The 22,552-nt window shown below is 39.3% G+C and overlaps 1 protein-coding gene across 2 annotated transcripts in view; it reads left to right on the top strand.

Annotated features, from left to right (window-relative positions):
- Nucleotides 1–3,932: 3,932 nt before the first annotated feature.
- Nucleotides 3,933–22,552, top strand: part of SLC14A2 (solute carrier family 14 member 2) — a 446,643-nt gene continuing 428,023 nt past the window's right edge. For both annotated transcript variants that reach the window (XM_045789981.2, XM_087869851.1), the window contains exons 1-2: nucleotides 3,933–4,252; nucleotides 13,438–13,567. The gene's annotated coding sequence lies outside the window, so the exon portion shown is untranslated. The remainder of the gene's footprint in view (nucleotides 4,253–13,437; nucleotides 13,568–22,552) is intronic.

Below are 22,552 nucleotides of genomic sequence, written 5' to 3'. Positions count from 1 at the left end.
GCCCAGTTTGAAGCGTGCACATTCTCCGTTGAGGGCCCCATGTGGACCATCCATACACATCTAGTCTCATCGCCTTGGTGACCATGGGTCTTTAACCTCTGCCTGTACCTATAATTTCCTTTCCTTTTTGGTGCTTGGATGTTTTTTTCATAATATTTAGTGCATTTCTATATTTATTTTAAAATAAATAAATTTATTATATTCTATGTGTTTAGATTGGAGGGGGGTTTGTATTATACATGGACTTTCCTCTATCATGAAAGTACCTTTCATTTTTCAGATAGGAAACTGAACCCCAGAAAAGTGAGACAGCTTACCATAAGCCACAACCTAAATATTGCCAAAATGTAGATCAGGAAGCACTTCTCTACCTTAAACACATTGTACATTTTCCCTTTGCCTCAATATTCTTGATGTTTATGTTGGAGAAAGTCATGCCTACCTTGCCTTTTTCAATTCATTATTGTAGGAACTGACATTGCAAATAAATATGAAAGTATTTTGAACATAAAAAGTTTAACATCTTATTGGTGTTATCACTGAAAATTTTTTTTTGTGATGGAGGTTATAAGCTATGTCATATTTACTTTCTTTTTTTTTTTGAAGATTTTTATTTATTTGAGAGAGAGAGAGAGAGAGAGCATGCACACAAGCAGGGGGAGGGGCAGAGAGAGAAGGAGAAGCAGGATCCCCACTGAGCAGGGAGCCAGACTCAACGCTTGATCCCAGGACCCCAGGATCATTACCTGAGCTGAAAGCAGACACTTAACTGACCTAGCCATCCAGGTGCCCCATATTTACTTTTATTGCTAAGAAATTACTTCTGATTTTTCCACTATAGAATTTGCTTTTTCATAAACCACTTCTGCCCTCAAAGTCATTTTGGTATTAAATAAAAGAAGACCTCTTGGAAAGTGATTTACTAGGGTCAACTTATAGAGAATAAAGAATAAATTTTATTTTCATACATGGAACAGACATTTGTTGAATGCCTGTATATCCATACAATTAGGTTTTGCTTAATATAGTAAATAAATTTTTTTTTTAGGAAACAAACTTTTTATTTTAGAATAGTTTTAGATTTATAAAAAAAATTACAAAGCTAGAATTCCTGTATACCCTACATCCTTTTTTCCCTATATGATATGATACATTTATCATAATTAGTGAACCAGTGTTGATACATTATTACACTCTTACTCAAATTTCCTTGGTTTTTATCTTTTTTTCTTCTAGGATCCCATACAAGATACCACATTTCTTTTAGTTATCATGTCTCCTTAGCCTCCTCTTGCCTGTGACAGAAAGTCGGACTTCCATTTTTGAATGACCTTGACAGTTTTGAGGGCTAATGGGCAAGTATTTTGTAGAAAGTCCCAGTGGTTTTTCTCATAACTAAAGTGGGATTATGGCTTTCTGGGGGGAAGACCCCAGAGCTAATGTGCCATTCTTATCACTTCATATCAAGGGTACGTGCTATCAAGATGACATCATTTGTATGTTTGAGGTAATGTTTGTAGGTTTATCAACTAGAAAGTTAACTCTTTTTCCCCTGTCCATATTGTATGTAATCTCTTTGGAAGGAAATCACTATAAGCATCCTGCAATGAAGAGAATGGGGAGTTATGTTCAACCTTGAGAACTGGTTACCGACATAAGTTATTTGGAACTCTTCTGCATGGAATATTTGTCTGTTCTCCCCCATTTACTTATTTAATCATTTACTTATGTCAGTATATATTTGAAGGAGTTCAGGACATGTCACTTAAAAATATATCACTTTAGCATATTGATTTTGTTTTTGAGCTGAAAGCATTGAAAAACAGCAGATACAGGATTCTCTGACTTTCCCTGTTCTACCTAAAACCAGGTCGTAAAATTTCCCATGAAAAAATGCCCTCTTGGTATCAGTTCAAAAGCAACATTCTTTTCACCAGAGACTTTGAATCATCTCCAAAATGTACAAACAAACCTATTAAAAAAATCCTTATCTTCCATTAATTTTTCCATCTATTTCCTAGTCACTGTGCAAAAATTTACTGCCCCTGTTCTAAATGCCTGTGTCTTGTCATATCCCCACAATTTATTGTTTGTTCAAAAAACTATATAAGCTTTTGGGCCTAACAGCTTCTTTGGGTCTTTATTTTCCTTCTGAAGATTCCTGTATACATGTAAAAATATTATGTAAAATTTGTATCCTTCTTCCTGTTAGTGTGTTCTGTCAATTTAATTCGTAGACCCAGCTGTAGAACCTGAGAGAGTAGAAGAATGTTTTTCTTCCCCTATAGACTCATGAATATTTATTTTACTACTTTATTTATTTTGTTGTTCAGATGGCTTTGGCCATTGGATGCTTTTGCCTCTTCGTGTTCCTTTGACATTCTCACCATCTGTGTGTGTGTTTCTATGTGCATTTAAATTCTTTCTTTCTTTTTGGTGCTGTAAGATTCTCTAAGCTTATCTTATATATTTCCTGCCCCAGTCCTCGAATGAGCCATTTCTCCAAGGAACCCTGGTTCCTTTTAGTGAGGAGATTATTGAATAAAAGGAAATTTTGCACTGAATCCAACATGACTAGACATTGTTTTCTTTATTTATCCCCACTTACAAAATATTTGGTACTTGTTCTCCTGTAAGCCTCATGGGAATGCTGAGAGCAGAGTGAATGGCCTCATAAAACCATTAGATTTCTTTGAAAGGGAAGACTTTCAAAATAGGGATGTACAACTCTTGGAGAAAATTAGGATGCTCCTTCAAAAATAACAGAGAACTGCACTCTTAATTGCCAGTTAAGACCATACATCTCTTCTAAACGTGGTCTCATACTTACTTATCAAAAGGAAATGTCTTAAATGCAAGAGCAAATTAACTTGGAAATATACTGAATTTCAAGGAGTAGAATCCCTTTTCTTTACTCAGAACGAAGGGCAATACCTCAGCAGTTATTAATAAGCTATTGTTGCTGCTTTAAACAAAGAACCTAAAATGTTTATTATTGCAGTGTATCTTTTTATGTGTGCCAAACTCCAAAGCCTAGTTTTATTTGTAAGGTTCCCCAACAGAGTGGTTGCTATAGATATAGCAAAAGCCCAAAGGGCAGCATGCTGAGCCTTTGGAAAAACAGTTCCATTTCCAAAAGCAAGGGATAGATGTTAAGGCTTAAAGGGAGTTGATCCTTGGGATAAAGTCATAGCTAATATAAGGGTTTCAGAATAAAATCTAAGATTTCAGGGAAATCTAGGGACCAATTATGTGACGTTCAAAGGAAAGCATGAATATGAGTGAGCCTTAGTCTTTACCCTATGCTTAAGGCAAATATGTGCAAATCACGCTGCTTAATGTTGGGGAATAAAATACTATTTTTGTTTCTTCTTGTGATAATGATAATGAAAGAGGAGAATGAAATGAGGATGAAAGCTGGGGTTCTAGGCACCTGAGTTTAAAACTTTAAACCTAGAACCCCGGGTGTCTATAATTTCAGTTCAGAAATTACCACAGGAATGGAATTTGACTTTGGTCTGGTCCTCTTTCAGAGAGAAAGGGACCAGATCCTATGAGAAGGGTTTCTCGTGACCTTTTCTCTGAATCTGCCTCTCCTGTCTGAATTTCATGGTAGTGTTTGCTCATGTACCAACCTTCAAGACAGCCAATTAGTTTCTCAAATGGAGTTTTCCATCCTGGGAAGGCCAGGTGTACAAGCCCTCCTTATCTTCCATCAGCTCAAAGACAAAAATGTCTTACGAATATAAGATTTGTAAAAATTTAACCTCTCAGTAATGTGTAAAGAAAAAAAAAAGGAGGAAACAATGTGACAGAGGGGAGGCCAAGCAGAACCAGAGTGGCCACAGGAAGCATGATCTTCCAGTGGTTCTTGCTGGGGCCCCTGAGCTGGGTTGTCTTCATGAGAAGCAAATTTGCCAATGGGAAAACAACTCGATCCTCATGTAACATTTGATCGTTGAAGGAGAACGGGATGCTAATGAAAGCAGTCCAAGGGGAGGCACTTCAAAAGCAAATCTCCTTTATTTACTGACTGAACCCACTTTAGTGCTCAGTTGCTGCTAAGGAATAAGGAAGGACTGAGTTAACAAGGCTAGCAAACACCTGGACACACACGTGTCCTCCACGTCAGCTGCCTTCTTTACCTTGACCGCCTGAGAAGGATCCCAAATTCTTATTCAGAGTTGTCTCTTTGGTGACATTGGCTACTCTTCTCAAAAGCATCATTTCAAGGCTCAGGAGGAACTGCAGGGTAAGGTATCACTCTTTCTCTAACTTTGTGCCCTCTCGCTAACGTTTGGAAGTTCATTTCTACCTGTTCATGGAGGAAATTATTGGCTTCTAAGCTTATCCATCCACCAAAAACCATAACATTGTATGTGTATATGCACATACAATCATTTTCCTCTTATTAAAAGATTTGAGGTGCTTGTTAGCCAATAATATAGATGATTTGAAAGCCTTTCGAGGATGGGATCCTACTTTCGATGGCATGGAATGATACAGCTGTTATTTCTCATAGAGCATCTCCCAATTAGTTTACTTTCAACCCCCCTCCACGCCTCCAACTCCAGCCCCAATTTAGATTACATTGTTAAAAAGATCATCATAAAATGTAGCCTTGTACAAGGAAATGATCTAATTATTCAGCCTTGCTGTACCAGCCTAATAAATTATGCAGTTTTGCCCGCAGTATTTCACCTGCGAGAATGAGTGTGTCAAACACTATAGCACATGAATTCTCCAGCCAGCCTGTGTAGATGCCAGAGCAGTGAGTGTTCAGTGCCACGATCTGAAAGTTGCTTTTACAGAGCTTGAAGAGTGAATGTTAATAATTCATATTTTGGGGGGGTTGGGATTGAGAATATGCATTACCCTGAAGGGGCTTGTATGCACATAGAATATACTATATGTGATAATTGTTGTATATTTAATGATGTTCAAACAAAGGGCATGCTGTCACCTAATTATGTGTATATTATTCCGTAGTGGTAATGAAAAAGCTAAAGGGAATCCCCCAAGAGTTCAAACAAGTTTATTTGAGATGGGTGAATATCAATCTCTTGAGGCTCCTTTTAGTAGAACAAGAGGACACATTTACAGATCTATCTGTGCACATGGGAGGAAGTTCCAAAATCTGTTCCAATTATTCAGGCTCATGGAATGGTTGTTAATGGAAACCTTCTAGTCCACCCTCACCATGGTGTGATTACAGAGCTGAAGTGTGTGGCTCCCTTTTGACTGAAGCTTTCTGACTGGTCTAATGGAGTGAGCTGGGGTTTGATGACCTCTGAGAATGTTGTATGGGGGGGTGGTGTATAGATTCTGTGTAAGGGTGGGTTTAAAGGCAATGATGGTAAGCAGGTGTTCCTGATTAGTTTTATCAATAAAACTCTTGAGAATAAAGTGGATATTGCAAATTTATTATTGCTAAAAACTCCATGATAATTGGCCATAGCAATGAAAGAAATATAGTTAACAAATCATTGTCTTATATTCAGGTTAACTGGCTAATGTCAAAGGAAATTTTACTGGATGTGTAAGCCATGTTTTTATATCAGCTAGCCATATTCAGTCAATGAATTTTTACAAATTAAAAACAACTTCCAATTTTTAGACCTCTTTTTGAGGTTTAAAAATAAAAAGCCCTTTCCAGGTAAGGTACCTACGCAATTGATTGCCCAAAATAACCTCCTGCCTTACATTCTATTATATAAATTTGCATGAAGAGAGAATGCCATGAGGTGAGGAGAAATGGGAAGTAGGGGGTAGTTTGCTGAGAGGAGATACCTGCCTTTGGTAGCAGCTCTCTCAGCTTTGCTCAGAATACCTGCATAGGAGATGGCAATTGTAGCCTTGACCATGATATGGAACTAGTTAAGAAATGGGGTCTACCACTTGGTGCTGAGTATGGGAACCACTGTCCCAAGATCCTTTCCTCCAGCATCTCAGCATTCCAGCAGCAATGAGGCACTGGAGCTTCCCCCAGCAGCACCGGTCGTCAGGCAGCATAGATGGCCAGTGATGAGCATCACCATTCAGCTGCTGATGGATGATATCCTCCAATCAGCAGGCTAAAGGTGGTTTAGGTATCATGTGTACACGTTGCTTGAACTTTGAGCCAGTGAATGTGAAAGACAAGCTGGAATGTTCTTTTTATCAGTTACCTGACAAAAGATCTTTAATGACTTCGTGCAGTATGTTCCAAATCATTTTATTATAGTCAACTCTAAATCATCTGGGATGGAAGGGGCAGAAATAGCTGGACATCAGCAGTTGTTGAACGGAACTTTATAGTGAGGACCATTGGGGATTAAACACAGAAGTAAGAAAAGGGTTATTGCCTTTGTGGTGCTTATGAGCCCTAGGTAGAAAAAGAGATTGAGTAGATGCAATTCAAAGACATAAGACTCGAGACTTCACTGCGTGCACTGAAACTAAAATCCAATCACTAGAAAACCAATATGGTGAGTTTAGAGATCTTTTCAGTCTTTCACATATTAAAAACATGAAGATCCTGTGGAACATGGAACATGTCGGAGAGCAAGGCTTTATAGAGTGGATTCCTGGCTGGACCCCTGCTGGAATCCATTCATTCTTTTATTTCACAGATGTAAAGTGAACGAACACTTGAATATGTGAATCCAAAGGAATCTGTTGCAGAGCCCCTCCACTCCAGTGTAAGATGACAGGAGCATGGGAAGAGAGGGGGCTTCCAAAAGGAGAAAAGGGGAAGAAGGAAGAGCAGTAGTTCAGATCACAGGTTCTGGTTTGGAGTTCTGCTTGAAGCAGAAGGATCTCCCTTAGAACATGAGGTGGAAAGATGATGTGGAGAGGCTGGTGAGGACAGAAAGGGCATGGAAATAGAGGAGTAAAGGGTGTTGTTTCATCTGCATATATGAGATAGTGGTCATTCAGAACAGAATTGATTTTTTTTTTAAGGTTTTGTTTATTTGAAAGAGAGCAAGTGAGAGCAGGAGTAGGGTGGAGGGATAGAGGGAGAGGGAGAAACAGACTCCCCACTGAGGAGAGAGCCTGATGCGGGTGGGGCTCGGTCCCAGGACCCTGGAATCATGACCTGAACGGAAGGTAGACGCTTAACTGTCTGAGCCACCCAGACACCCCCAGAATTGATCTTTATATTGAAATTTAGAAGATAATTTTTCTAAAAGACCAGATGGGGATACGGTCACGTTTTGACCTTAACTCTCAAATATTCCATGTAGCTCTTGTGTAGCTCATGTTAGCCACTGGAGAACACACTTTCCTGAGCGGCTGCGTGACGTAAGGGCATTTGATTAGGAAAATACACACACACACACACACACACACACACACACAATTTGAAAAGGGGTCTTGTCTTTAATCCAAGGCTAGCCTTAATGTGTAATAAGTTGTAAACAATTTTATTACATTTCATTCCAGCTTAAAAATTCTATGATTATATTTGTATAGGCTTTTCTTGTTTATAATTTAGTGCCTATGGCAATTTGCTTATTATTTCCTAGGGAGTATTACTTTCCTTGACCTTGTGTTTTAAGGAAGGCTGAAATACTACACTTTAAAGACAAATGTCATCTGAGCAGTTGAGCACCATAAACAGCTGCTGTGCAGGTGCTGGTTTAGGGACTTGTGTGACTCAGGCCTCATGAAGGGGGGTTGCACATACATTGAGCTAAGGGTACCCAGAGGATGCTGAGTGGATTCATTATCAGATCAATAATCTGCAAACTGTGAATATGCAGGAAACCAGAGTCTGTTGGCTTTTCAATCCATTGTGAAAATAAGGGTCTTTATGTGGACTTTGAGAGTGTTCTGGTCCAAAGAGCCAATAATTCCCATCATATCATAGAAAATGTATCACCCCTATAGGCTGCAGAATGCCTGAGGGATGCTCTTCAGTAATCAAGTGTCTTGCATAGTAGATTATGCATTAACTTTATAGTCTGCTCTGGGACCTGACTGGTAAATAACACACAGTTAGGTACATTTTACCTGCATTTGACTAGAGCCTGTCTGAATGCTCTGGAGAAAATGGTGAGGCTTTTACCGGTGTTTCATGTAGACTCAGTCAGGGGAGAAGTAAAATATAGTCACTCTGGTCATGTAGCATTTTCTGATATGAGTATTTCTAGATCCTTACTCGAAGAAAGGAAGAAAAACAGAAAAAGACAAAGGCATGGAGGAGAGAAGAGGAAAGGAGGAGGAAAGGAAGGAACGAAAGGAAAGAAGAAAGAAAAATAAACCTGACTGTGTGTGTGTGTGTGGGTGTGTGGGTGTGTGTGTGTGTGTGTTTAGCTGAAAGTCCAAGCTTGGATTCAGCATATTTCATTGAGTTACTAACGGCAAAAGTCTTCAAACAGTAAAGAGAAGAATTTTTGTTAAGAAGTTAACTCTGCTGAATGTAAATATGAACAGAGTTGGAACTAAAACATGGAGCAATCATACAGACATAAAAGAATCCCACATTTCACGATAGAAATTATTCTGGGGCAGTTGGAAATGCCTCTGGTATTGGCTAAAACAGACAAACAAATAAACCTGGAGATGCCCGAATATTTCCTTAACAGTAACTAACATTTGCAGAGCCCCTTATAATTTACAAGGCATTTTACAGCAATTACCGCAGTTAATTCCCACAATAACCCTGTGAGTTTAAATATTAGACTTCCTATTTTACAGCCAAGGTAAGTGCTGCCCAGGGAGGTTAAGTCACTTTTCCCAAGGTCACTCCGGAGTCATCCATAAAGCCAGAACCCAAAGCCAGGTCTTTTGACTATCGATTGTCCTTCTATCTCAGCCTCTCTGCCTTCATATTCATTGATCCCTCTGCAAATAGTTGCTTTAGAAAGTAGAGATGGAACTACTTGCAGTATGTCCTTGACACAAACCCATGGGCTCCTATTCTTAAAACCAACACAAAAACTTGGGCTTGAAGGTCTAGAATTTCAATATTTTTTTTAAAAGACAGAACTAAAATGTATGTTGCTTTTTTCCTCAAAATTGCAATTCTTTTAGGTATTTCTAACTTCTTTAATAGTAAAGTTTTGTCACCACAGTTAAGCTTATAAATAACACCACATGAGTTGCCGAGTGTCAGGTCATCAAATGTGACCCTGCTTGTGGACATTAATTTTGGAGAGTCATAGATGTGGGGGTGAAGGCAGTGCAGGTGGACAACCAGAATTGTTCCAGCATCCTTGGTGTAAGACACTAGGCCAGGTCCTGTGAGGGGAGCAGTGCTGAGCAGGTGACCACCTCTGCTCTCAGAGGATCCTGCAATTTATGGACAGACACACCTACACATGTGGGCAGAGGGGAGAACACAAAGGTGGGGGAAGTGAGAAAGCTTGTGCCCTGTGTTGGGATCAGAGAGTGAGTCGGTTGATTAAACCAAAGGGCTCATCTTGGAAAGCAGTGCAGAGAGATTGAAATGCCAGATTGAGAAGTCAGGTTTTATACTGAGCATAGTGGAGTGTCACAGATAGAGGGGTGAGGAAGGCATAGCGAAAGTGTATTTAGGGAAGGCAGATCTAGTAGAAACATAGAGGATCCATCAGACAGGAAAAGTTTGGGACTGGAAAGACTTGCTACAAAACTATGGTGGTATTCTGAGGAGAGATAGTATGCACATAGAAATACCAATAAAGGGGCGCCTGGGTGGCACAGCGGTTAAGCGTCTGCCTTCGGCTCAGGGTGTGATCCCGGCGTTATGGGATCGAGCCCCACATCGGGCTCCTCCGCTAGGAGCCTGCTTCTTCCTCTCCCACTCCCCCTGCTTGTGTTCCCTCTCTCGCTGGCTGTCTCTATCTCTGTCAAATAAATAAATAAAATCTTTAAAAAAAAAAAAGAAATACCAATAAAAGGCAATTATTATGATTATTATTTGTACTATGATTTCCCAAATAAGAAGCATTTCCAGAGCTTTTCTGAATTACTTTGAGATGTTAGTCCTTAAAATGGGCTTTGAGAAATACTAGTGCCTCTGGATATTAACAGGTGCTTAGAAAAAACCTACTCAAAATGTACAGAATTTATGGGTAAAATTTAAAAAATGTATAGCAGGATTTATGAGAGACTTCCGTGTGCATAATGTACATTTTACATTCTGAAAAGATGATAGAGTATGCCACATTTACCAAACACTTCTGACTAATTAGGATCCTCCTTTCTTTCCCCAGCAAGCCGTCTTCCATAATTTGTGGAAATGCCTTGAATCAAAGATTATTTTTGACTGGGAGGTGAAAAACCTAAATTCTCATTCATTTGTAGGCTAATGGTGTGACCTTGGACATGCATGGGCCTCAGTTTCCTCACTCAACTTGCTATCGTAGTTTGGGGTTTAGGAAGATAAAAGGGGACCGCACGGTAACAGTTGAAACAGTCATTCCTTGAACAAGGATTGGGCGTATCCTCTTGTTGTGGCGATAACTAATTAGTCGCCACCGTGCCCTGTGTTCCTTACCCAATTTGCTGTGGTCCTCTAATAGGTCAGAAAATTATCTGCTGGAATCAAGATCAAGCTTTGGGTTTCTCCCTTAATTTAAAAAATTGATGTATCTCACATGATTATATAAGTATGAATGTGTCAGAATGGTATAGAAAAAGGAACCCCAGGGGAGACAGATGTCTTCCTTCTCATCATTGCATGTCTCACCTCCTCAAGTATCCAGGGAGGTAACGTCCTTCTGTTGGCCATATCTCAGGGCTTCTTAAGCCCAAGGAAGGATGCTGTGTCTTTATGCTAAGATCTAGAATCAGCAAAACAGAAACATCCAGGAGAAAATGAGTATTTCAGACCCCCAGATCAAAGTTAATATCACTGTCTACATATGGCATTATCTCAACCTGTGTACAGATAAAAATAGCTTTATTGAAAGAAGTAACAATCCAAGGCAGTAACTCCTTTGAAGAAAGCAAAGGGGAGAATTATTGTATACCTACTGTGTGTGAATTACTGAAGCAGACATCTCGTATGCATAGCATGGTAGACCACAGATGGCTTTGCTTTCAGCTAGTCCTTGGTTTGACTTTTAGCTCTGCTAACTACTGCCTTTGTGACTAGCCAAATTATTTAAATTCTCTGAGCCTCCTATTTCTCAACTATAGTATGATACGTACTTTATGGGATTCCATTGAGTATAAAGTGGTAGAAAGCATGAAAAACAGTGCTCTGCATATAGTAATGCTCAATAAATGTTAGCCTTTATTATTGCTATTAATGTATTACCAGCTCAGTTCCCAACATCCCCAACACAAAGGAAAGACACAATGACTGAGGCCTGATATGACAAAAATCTACTTAGGAAAATTACCAAATGGAATTTTACTTTTAAAGGTAACTGAGAACATTTTTCTTTCTTCCCCTCTGCCTGGGTCATGATTTCTCCTTTCAGATGCTATTAATTAGAGATCAGAAACACCAGAGAAATCATCTATTTCATTTTTTCTCTAGAAGGAACTTCCGCATCTTCCATCTGGTTTCAGAGCGCCAAGGTTAACCTTTACCATGCTGCCAAGTAGTCCATTTGTAAATAACACAACCAAAATATTTGCCATGTGCCCAGAGTACAAGTTGACAACATGCTTTTTGCCTTTCTCCTCCTTTTCAAGCCCACAATCTTAACCAGGAGCTCAGTTCTCATGACATTCTTCTTTAGCCTACAGAAAAGGTAATCAATCTTAGGCAAAAAAAGGAAAACTGTGCAAAGCCTAAGATGAAGAATAGAATAATTTTCAGGGTGCAGAGCATATATTTAATATTCCATGTTGTTTCAGATGGTATTTTTATACCTGTGGAGGAAGTTCTGACACTAAAAAAACAAGAACTAGAAATTGTCACTTTGATCCTTTATCTCTGGCTATAATTCCACCTTCTTCCTCTTCTCCTTGTCCTCTTCTATCTTCTTGACCTTTTCTCTTCTCCTCAGTCTCCTTCCCTTCCTTCAGCTCTCCCTCTTCTTCTTTCCTCTTCTTATAGTCCTCATAACCACCATTGTTGACTTTTATTCATTGTTGACTTTTTACTTACTATTTGCTTAACACTGTGCTAAATGCTCAATACACTACATTCTTCAATCTATCTCACGGAAGCATAATTTACAGAACATGCTTTCTGGACAAGAAAAAAAGATTGAAAGTCTTGTGCCCAAAGGCTACAAGTCTTCAATGACGATGGACCATAGTGGAGTGGGTTGAGTTAAGGTGTGCTCTAACCACTTCAGTGGAAGTTGCTTTTCCTACAACATAAAGAAGCAGTGTTGATGGAATTCATATTGTCACCTCAATGCTAATGTATTTTGTGGCAAATAGTGAATGTATTCCATTATGTATGCATGTGGATTTGATATATCCACTTCAAAATAAGGTTAATATTCTTGAAGTGACTCATTTTAATTGGCTCACATATTGGAATTCATTCTTATGTATTTTCCTATGATGGGGTTCTTCAGTAATTGCGGTAAAAAGGGGGGAAGTGGAATGTGGTATTTATTTAACTTTATATATATATATATATATATATATATATATATTTGTAATCTAACATAGATCAAACTTTTGCATATATATTATTGTAATTTTGTGTAATGCACATGTCTATATTGTTTGTGCAAACATACCACAAGCCATATTCCCTGGAGTTAATTTGCACATTGCAAGAATCTGTTGCAAGTCTATGTGATGTGAAGCATGACTGTATTATGGTTTTGAAGACTGCGTTAAAGTTTTGAAGCTAAGCAGACGTGAATTTTAATCCAGGCCCTGCAGTTTTTCAGCTGTGTAACCTTGAGCAAGTTCCTTAATCTGTATGAAGTTCATGAACTTTCCTCTTTGGTAAATGTGGAGGTAATAATAGCCACTTTTTACAGCTATTGTCACATTTAAACGAGAAAGTACATTGAAAGGCCTGGCACATGGTACATGTTCAACAGAAGCTAGTACTCTTTCTCCAACATGTTTTCCATTTATTGTAATAATACCCCCAATCTATATCTATATTCATATCGATCCGTGTCTATATAACCTAACATTTTTCTGTGTATATAGGTGTTCATACACACATTCATATCCATGTATGGAATCGTACTCTTAAGAATCTATACATGTGCCATCCCAAGTATACCTTCAACATAAGATCAAACCTTAGGAGGTATGAAATACCAACATATACTCACTTTAATCCACATGGCACTGTATATAGGGCCTTGTCTACAAAGGTGTGAAAGTTATTCCTATCCCTCCGCTCTGCCTTGGTAGTAGGACCCATGGGTGCCACAGATGTATCCTAGCACCATCTAGTGGGGAATCCCACTTTCTGCCCCACAGTGCCTCCTTGTGCTGGCTGCAGCCATTGCTCCAGCTCACCATTTCCTGCGCTGCCTCCATCATCCTAAAAAACCAACCATCCTAAATGAGTGCCTCTGTATTTCTGTTTAGGCTCTTTCCAGTTTTCTTCCTGGGTGTTTCTGGACATGAGTACATCCCGCTGAAATATTTCCACCTCCATCTGCAGATACAGAAAAGACTTGGAGTACCTCCGTCCACTGTCAACAGGACTTGAATGACTGTGAGTACATGAATCATTTCTAAGGCCATGTCTTCAGGATCTAGAAGGAAAACTCTTTATCTTATATGAAAGCTTCCTGCATTCACTAAATTTAGGAATACGTTATACATGTATAATTCTTTCTTTATTTCAATGAGAATTTTGGCCCACAAAAAGATACCACAGGCAAATTATTTCAAAGAGGTGAAATGGTTTTGGTCTTCCTTTGGTGGTGAACGAAGCCAAGTTGGCTATAGAAATTGTTACTGCTACATATTGATTAACCCATGGAATTCAATCCTCATTTCCTTTAGCTAGTGTATTTAATGCACAAAAATGCTTAATAATAGTGAAGAAAAACGAGGCCATTTTTAGAGCTGTGTCTGTACAGACAATTAATTTGCAAGTTCTTTAACCCATTCAGAATTTTAAAGGTGACTGAGAAACATGGTAGTGGATGAGGTGAGGAGTAAATGCATTAATTCAAATCTTGTTGGTTGGTTAATTAAGCCAAAGAACTAGTAAATGCTATGAAAAATTAGTCAAATCATTATCAATGTTCCATTGAAGTGATCAGTTAAATTAATTATCCTTGTTCCATTTGTCCATATAGCAACAAAGCATATGCACTCCAGGGGTAGAACATCAATTTGTGGCCCCCACTTGCTTTTCCCTTCTTCCCACCTTGCTCCAGATCTCTGCCCAGGATCCAGGGACATTTGGGTTGGCATAATTAATCTTTTCACTGCTATGTCCCTTAGACCAATGTTGGCACTGAGTATGTTACATATATATTCAATAACAATTGTAGAGAGCATTCTGCCTAAGAGTCCCCCACCATCAGGATAAAAGAAAGGGTATAAGTAGAAAAAGAATAAACAAAGAGTGACAGAGAAAGGCTAGATGAGGTTCACTGCTGGAACAGATTTGGCCCAAACTTTCTAATAAGCCAAATCTTGTGGAAGACGACAAGAGGTAAGTGGATTGATTTGCTCTCCTTGAGTATGTAAATTAGGGTTGTATGAATTTACTCAACCTGACTCATATTGTAAGAACATAACTCATTTGAAGGGTTGGGTTTGTTTTGGCAAAGGTTGAATGCCCGAGTTTGCTTTCCTGCGCCTTTTGTTTCAGGGGCAAGTGACACTCATTCGAGGTATCTTGTGAGAAATCAGCACCTCAGTCCCTGGGCTGGGGAGATAGAGAAGGGAGGAAATGAAAATGCCATGCTTTCATTATGCTCCAAGTTACTTATTTACAAAGTTCTTCATCAAGGGAATCTGTTTCTCCATGTATAGCCTCTCAGTTCTGCTTTTGTTGTAATGTTACATTTTGTATCTAATATTTCTTGCTACTCTTTAGAAATCACTGTGACTACATTGGTCTTTATCGATAATTTTATGTAGCATAATCCATCACCATGTTGGATGTTGGGCCAGGGAGAAGGGCATTACTTTGTCTTTCACTTGGAGCTCAGACAGCTCTCTCATATTGATTTCTTGGCTTGCATGTTCGTTAGATGATGATTTGCACTTTTCCTGTATTGTGTTTATCCAGATTATGTTTCAGATGCATCTACAACACATCATCATTAACAACAAACATTTATCGAACTCTTACGGGCTGTGGATGAGGCTCCAGGCTAGGTACTAAGGATAATAAGAGGAATTTAATGTGATCCCTACCCTGGAGGATTTTATTATCTATTGGACCATGTTTGTTTAAGGGGGTCGGGGAAAGAGATACCTAACAGCTTATGCCCAGGGAGTGCTAGAAGCAATAAATGCTCTTTGAGTTCAGAGAAGGGAGTGGTTGGTGATGGCTGAACAGGTCAGGGAAGGCTTTATGAATGAGATGAAATTTGAGTGGTTTTTTTAAAGGATGAGGATGTTTCTTATGGAATATAGTGAGTTTCTGAATACCAGTGTGCCAGGTTAAAAAAAAAAAAAAGTAGTGCCTGTATCTTTAAACTACAATTGCCTCTTTAATTATTTATGAGCATTAGACAGAGAATCAATATTCACCTGCTTTCCACACTGCTTTTGGCAGAGTTCTGTTGTTAATAGCTTTGCACACTTCATAGTGCACACCAAGGAAAAGTGGGCCAGTCTGTTAACTTTCTCATTAAGACTTCCCGGGCCTTTGCCAACTTTTAAGATTGTCTTTGCTTTGTCTAAAATTTGCCCTAGTTTCACTCCTACTGAAAGCTCCAATTAGAAGGATGTATATTCAGTGACTTCTTAAAGCCAAGTGAATTTTAAGGTAAGAGAATAAGAAAGAAAAAAACACTTCTCATGAGTGTTGCTTCACCGAATCTTCAGGAGAATGCAGGTTTGACCCTGGAGAGGATATTAGTTCCCCAAGGGAAATATCCGTTTATGAGAAGTTTCAGGGTTTTTTTCTCTGTAAGAGAGAGAGATGTTCAAATATTTTTGAGGATTGAAAACTTTGCTTATTACTTTTGTGGGACTTCGCTGGTCCAGATAGATATTTACCTCAGCTTATTGACAGAAGCCTTGGCAGGAAGACTGTCTGTGGCCAGCAGTATTAATATTCCAAGGACTAAACCCTGTGACTTTCCGAATGCCAGTTCTTTTTCCAGAACTCTCTCTGTGATTTCTCTTACATTATTTTTTTTTTAAATCTCTCTGTTTTATAATTTATCTTGACTTCGGTGGAATGAGAGGCGGGGAAGAAATGAAATCCATATTTTTTTTCCTTTCATTTCTTCACACAGTACGTTTTAGGGGCACCTATTGGGTATATAGCATAAAGCATTCCACAGATCTCCAGGACACAGCAGTCTACTTGTTGGTTAAACATGTGAAAAGGGATTATCATTTACATACTCTAAGTTAAATGGGTCAAAAAATAAAAGAATACATTTCCTTTCTATACCTATTTTCCTCAGTCCTACCCATCCTGGCAGGGTGGATTTAAATTTTCCCATTAAAGGTGATTCAATCTTCTTCATTTTAAAATAGTTTCTTAGGTGTAATTGGGTCTAATTGGGACAAATATTTAGTGAGTTTGAACTATAAATGCTCTATCAGGGATATTTCCCCTTTCACAAGAAGCATCTCTATGTCCCTTCCCAAGATGAATGCTTGCAGGGAAAGCTGACACACCCTTTGGGGCTGAGGAGGACTTTCCTACACACTGTCCTCCCCACTGTCCACTGGGTGAGGTTGGTCTGCTCTGGTCCCTGAACACTTTGTGCTGGTAGCTTCCCACATGGAGAATCTTACCTGCTTTGATGTGGATATTGTGCTGTTGCTCACACCATCAAAATCCATGCTGGTGAGGTCCCTGAATTTTTTATCTTTCTCATCTAATCCAGTGTTAAAGGGTCTCAGTGACTCTGTGTCTGCTCCTGCCCCCTAGGGAGGCATATGGGAACTCAAGTTTTGCCCATGAAACGTGAAGTCAGCTTTCTCTCTCAAACTGTAAGCCGTCTTGGGTGCAGAGGGGCAGAATAGCAGCCTGGGTGTTCTAGAAGGTCTGTAGAGTCTGGTGTTTCAGTGATCTAACTTCCCGCCTTTGGTCAAGACCCAAGAAAGCCCAGGCCTTTGATTCTCAGAGAACCTGACAATATTCTTACCCTGGGTGCATACACAAAAGTATCCTATTTCTTGCCTGCAAATGCTTTCTCCTCATCTATCTGATAGAAACTTCCCTGTTGTCTCCATTCTCTGCACTGTGAGTTAGGGTAAAATTCTACCATGGAGTTTGCTATGCATGGCTTCTGATCTGAAAAAGGAAACTTCTGAAATTTAGAAAATCCTTTCCTGACCACACCTGGCTTTTAAAACTTTCTTACACTATGGACTCAAAACAGCATTTTCCTCTGTTCCTTTTCATTCCTATTTTAACAATTTTAATCATCCCCAAAGCAATGGATGCCTGTAACCAAATAGGGAGAACACATGAAAATGCATAAAAATATATATCAACCGTGTTGCAATGTCTGCCTAAAACCATTAAGAGAAAATGGCAAGGCTCTGAGTGGTTGCTAGAGTGTGATCACAGGAAGAGTTCAAAAGTTGGACCACAGTGGGTTAGAGCAATAACCAGTGGCTTCTCAGGGGCAGTGGATCTGGATCTGGATCTCAATGCTGGGAGAATGAGGGTAGGTGTGAAGAACAGGAAATGGATCCCCAGTCAAACTTGCTGCCTCCTTTCCTGGTGCTCCCAGAGTTCTTTCAGCACAGTGTGTCTTGACTCCAGGTTACTCATGGGTGAGTCTTACTGTGAGATTATAAATTACTTGAGGACAAGGATAAACCTTTTGTATTTGTATCTGTGATATTACTTAGCCCTGTGCTTTTATGTATATTAGGCCCCTATATATATTTAAATTTTAATATATTAAGAACCGAGGACTTTTAAATTATTTTTTCCTTAGTTTCCCCTTTCAAAATTGCTATGTTGCTTTATGCCCCATAATAAAGAGAAATGTTTTTTAAAAAATATGAAGAGATTTACTTTAAATATTCTTCAAATACCAACTGCTCAGATTCTCCTTTCTCTTCTTCATGTCCCACCCTTCTCATTTATGAGATCTCCATATGTTGGTCACCTCAAACTGTTACTTTCTTAATATAAAATATATATAACATGGAATTTACCACTTTCATCATTTTTAAGTATACAGTTAAGGGGCTTGAAGTACATTCACATTGTTGTGCCACCATCACCATTACCTATCTCCAAAACTGTTTCATCTTCCCAAATTGAAACTCTGTACTTATTAGACAATACCTTCCCATTCCCTCCCTTCCGAAGCCCCTAACAACTGCCATTCTACTTCATATCTCTATGGATTTGCCTATTCTAGGTATATCACATAAGTAGAATCATACGATATTTGTCCTTTTGTGTCTGGCTTATTTGATTCTGCAGAATGTGTCCCAGCCTTATCCGTGTTGTAGGACATGTCAGAATTTCCTTCTTTTTTAAGGCCGAATACTATTCCATTGGGTGGATAGACCACATTTTGTGTGCCTATCACCTCAAGTTTGTGGCAAAGATAAAATGCTCATTACCTTCTGATGAGGGTTTTTTGGTGACTTGATTCTCTCTCTGTTATGAAGCATTTGATTAGTTGATTAAAAGTTTTAAATACAGACTTTTGAAAAAAGCATATGCCATGTGATAACACCAGAATTAGCACTCCTCTAAGGCAATTAGTAGTAGTTTTAAAGTCAAGTAGAATAATAGCTTGAATTTTTAAAAGAAAATAAAAATATTTTTGTGTTAGGCCTTCAAGGCTTCTTTCTTCTGTAAGTCACTTGCAATGAGTAGAGACATCATACTGATATTCTGTAGATTGCTAATCCTAAAAGGTTTTTTGCACAAAGGGGGTATGGGAGGTCAAATAAATTTGTGAGTGTTGCTTCCAGTGGCTCCCCTTGTGGGTACTCAGGATATGCAAGCATTTTAAAATCTCTGACGAATCTTACCACTTAAAACAAAACAAAACTATTCTGTCTAGCATTTTACAAGCATATCTGAACTCAGAATCATTTTTTAGTTGTTATTTTTGTAATACTTAAAAATACTCTGGATTAAAATAAGGTAAAATCTTTAAGAAGATAAGACTGAGAACATCTGAAATTCTTTCAGAGCCCTGAGCTGAGTGGATTGTGAACCACAGACAACTAAATTCTCTCTTTTCCCATCATTAGGACAAAGGCACTTAGATTCATAGAGAATTCATTTGTTATTTATTTTAAAAATTCTTTAGCTTAACTCCAGAACATGTCTTTTGTCCACATAAAGAATATTGAAAGATAAGTATGGTAAATAATTTTAAAATTTTGGTTTGCATTTTTGTGGAAGACTTAATAATGCTGTTTAAATAAACTTATTTATTTAAGTAAATAAATAAGTAAAATTTTATTTAAAAGGTTGTTTGAAATCACATTTTTTGTATAGTCTTTAGATAAGTGCAACAAAAAATATGTAAAGGCAGTTGTTACAAGCATGTTCACAACAAAGAACTGAGTTTTAGCCGTCGTTTTCACAAGTGGTACAGTCTAGTGAGGACAAGAGGAGGCTAAAGGTGGAAGGAGATCATCAAAGCCTTGGATGAAATATTAAGGGAGCTACGTGAGACTCATGGGGAAAGATGCATTTGAAAGAGCAAAGAGAACTTTAAAAAAAATCCATTTTCTGTTTTCACTCCTCTGAAAACCTCAAATACCAGTTACTGAAGACTTTTTGTAGCTTAATAAATTTCTCATTGTTTATTTTTAACCTCTATGTGCTGAATTTTCCTGAGTAAACACCTTTAGTTTACTCTTAAACAAGCAAGGGGTTTATTGACGTATGGGGAGGCAGGGAAATACATTCAGAAACTTTATTTTGAGAGAAAGAGCATCCCTGCAATGGGATGGAGTGAGCAGGCAGCAAGCAGTACATGAGGACTATAGCAGGGAAAACAACCAACAGGCACCATCAAGTGTAAATAGACCATAAAGCTTTTGAAGGTTTAAAAAGTGCTCCCCAAGGCTAACGCTTGTAGAAGTTTAAGACATTGAATGTAAGCTCAATGATAGATGTTCTGTAGGAACCTAAGCTACTGTGGTCAGGCTACTCCGTTTTCTGATGACTAGTAGGCATGCAGTAGGTATTTGGCGAATGAATGGTGGCCTAACCTAGAATTCAGATGTTGTTAGATGAAATAGAAAGAGTGATACTGATTTTGACCAGGTAAAGTTATTCTTAACAGAGCTAAGAAAGGCCGCTTCCTGGGAGTAAGCAAGTAGCTGATTTAGAAGTAGAAAAATACCCCAGGGAGAAGAAGTGTCATCCAGTCATGTTGAAGCAAGCCACCTGATCTTAGTCGAGTGGCCACCTTCATTGAAGGTACTAGGGGTTAGGGATTCAGCGTATGAATTTGGGAGGGGGCACATCAGCCCTATGATATGGTTGTTTGATCAAACTATCTAACGGGCAGGGTGAGAGCTGCACTGGGAACATAAGGGATCAAACATGGCCAAGATTCTCTTCTTCTAAATGTTTTCTTCGCTCTTCTTTCTCATTCTGCTTCATCATTCCAAAATGACTTCTCCAGTAAGAACGAACCATGGCTTCCAGCCCCTCTGACCTTTCATCTTTAGTGCATTATGAGAGGGGAAAGTAAGTGCTCTCCTAGCAGCTTAAGCTTGAAATATCCTGGAGAGAGCCTCTGATTGGCTTATTTTGCATCAGGGAGTCTTCTGTGGACCAGTCAGTTTGGCCACAACAGTGAGACACGTTGATTGGTCCAGGTTCATCTAGTGCCCACTGCCTGGTCAGTCACTGCAGCCGGGAAGACAGGGTCTTATCAAGATGGCAGCCCACATCTGGAACATATTTTAGGAATGAATACAATGGGAGGAGGAGTTCTCCCAAAGAACTAGGGCAGCACTTGGTGGGAATACCCCAGTCTTGGGAGGGTTGGTGAAGACTTCACATAGGACTTAAAAATAAGTCCTAAGGAGGGAGAAGGCTAACCAAGTGGAGTGAGGCATGGGGAAGATGTGCAAAGCCTTGTGTGGGAGCTTTGTGGGGATGGTAAGTATTTCAGCAGGGTAGAGTGGAATGTAGAAGTTGAGGCTAGAGAGTCCATGTCTTCATAGCAACAGAGTTTAGAAGACCCACAGTGGATCAAAAAATGAGTATACATTTTTGACTGTGTTTCCAATTAAACAACAGAAGTCAAATCTTCCATTAAGATAAAGGTATAAAGGGAAAAATGGAGAAGGTAGGAGATATAATTTGGTTTGGGTTCTCTCTTATAAAGCTTAACACTTCCCATAGCCCAAGTAGAGAAACACTAACTAGCCTGGGCTCTGATATTAACTGTGACTCTGGTGCAGGAACATCTCCTCTTTGTTCTCAGTTTATTTATTTCAAATGAAAGCATTTGTCTTACGGCCCTGCCAGGTCAGTTAGTTGCTACTTATCTTTCTGTCCAGCAAGTACGTAGCTTGAAAAAAAACTGATTATCGGCTCCATCTGGCCTCAGTACTGACCTCGGTTTTGGATTGCAAAGGTCTGTATTTGGCATGGGTCCTGTCTATGAAGAACTGCAGACTAATCATCACGGCTTAAATGTGAACAATGGAACATTAGTGCAAGGTCACCATACTGAAACTGACATGTGAGAGAGACAGTTCTGATTTGAGGGCTCAGGGGAAGGAGAGGGGAATTTGTACTGCAGTGGTGAGAAAAGCTTCATGGAATGATGGCATTTCAACTGGGATATAAGGATGGTTGTGATTAATGTAGACAAAGGCAAGGAGCAAGGGCATAGATATGGCGGTTGTGCACCAGCTAGAGGGGGAGGGGGGAGCAAGAAAGAGGAGGTGGGAAAGTATTTATCTCAGAGACACTTAGGCCTGCAGAGGTCACAAGTTGCCCTTCTGAATATCACTGCTCTTTTAAATATTCCAGACCACTTTTATCCTGTTGTTTGACACTTTTTAAGTCACCTGCTGGGGATCAACCTCCCTAGGAGTTGGGCCTGTTCATGGGAAGCCACCATTTATGGGGCTCAAACAGTGCAGGTGTATGTCCTAGAACTCATTAATGACACTCAGCTGATGTCACTGAAAAGCCTTTACTTCCCTCTCGGTGCCACACAGGGCCTCAGCCAACTCACCAAGCCTAATACCATATGAGGAGCATGTTGGGTTGCCATTTCTACCAACACCCTTCTCCTCACCAACGATCATGGCCAACGTGACTGCGTGCCAAGTAGTGCTAAGGCTTTAGTAGTTGATATTTCATTTAATCTTTCTAGTAGCCCTGTGAGGTGGGTTCTATATTATTATCTCCATGTTTCCAAATGAGGATAATAATGCTCAGAGATGCTCACTGACCTGTCTAAGGTCACAGAAGTGGGAGCTGATGGAGCTGGGACTTAGACCCTGGCCTCTGACTGCAGGGAGCTCACTGGCACTGTGCATGTGGGGTCACAAAAGATGGAAGTTCAGGATGAGGAACAGCCCTGCTCTA

Source organism: Ursus americanus, chromosome 19 (assembly GCF_024610735.1).
Source record: "Ursus americanus isolate L20-20 chromosome 19, mUrsAme1.1.p, whole genome shotgun sequence".
NCBI classification, from domain to species: Eukaryota; Metazoa; Chordata; class Mammalia; order Carnivora; family Ursidae; genus Ursus; species Ursus americanus.
The sequence above is the reverse complement of the archived record's forward strand: the minus strand, read 5'-3'. Positions and strand labels throughout refer to the sequence as shown.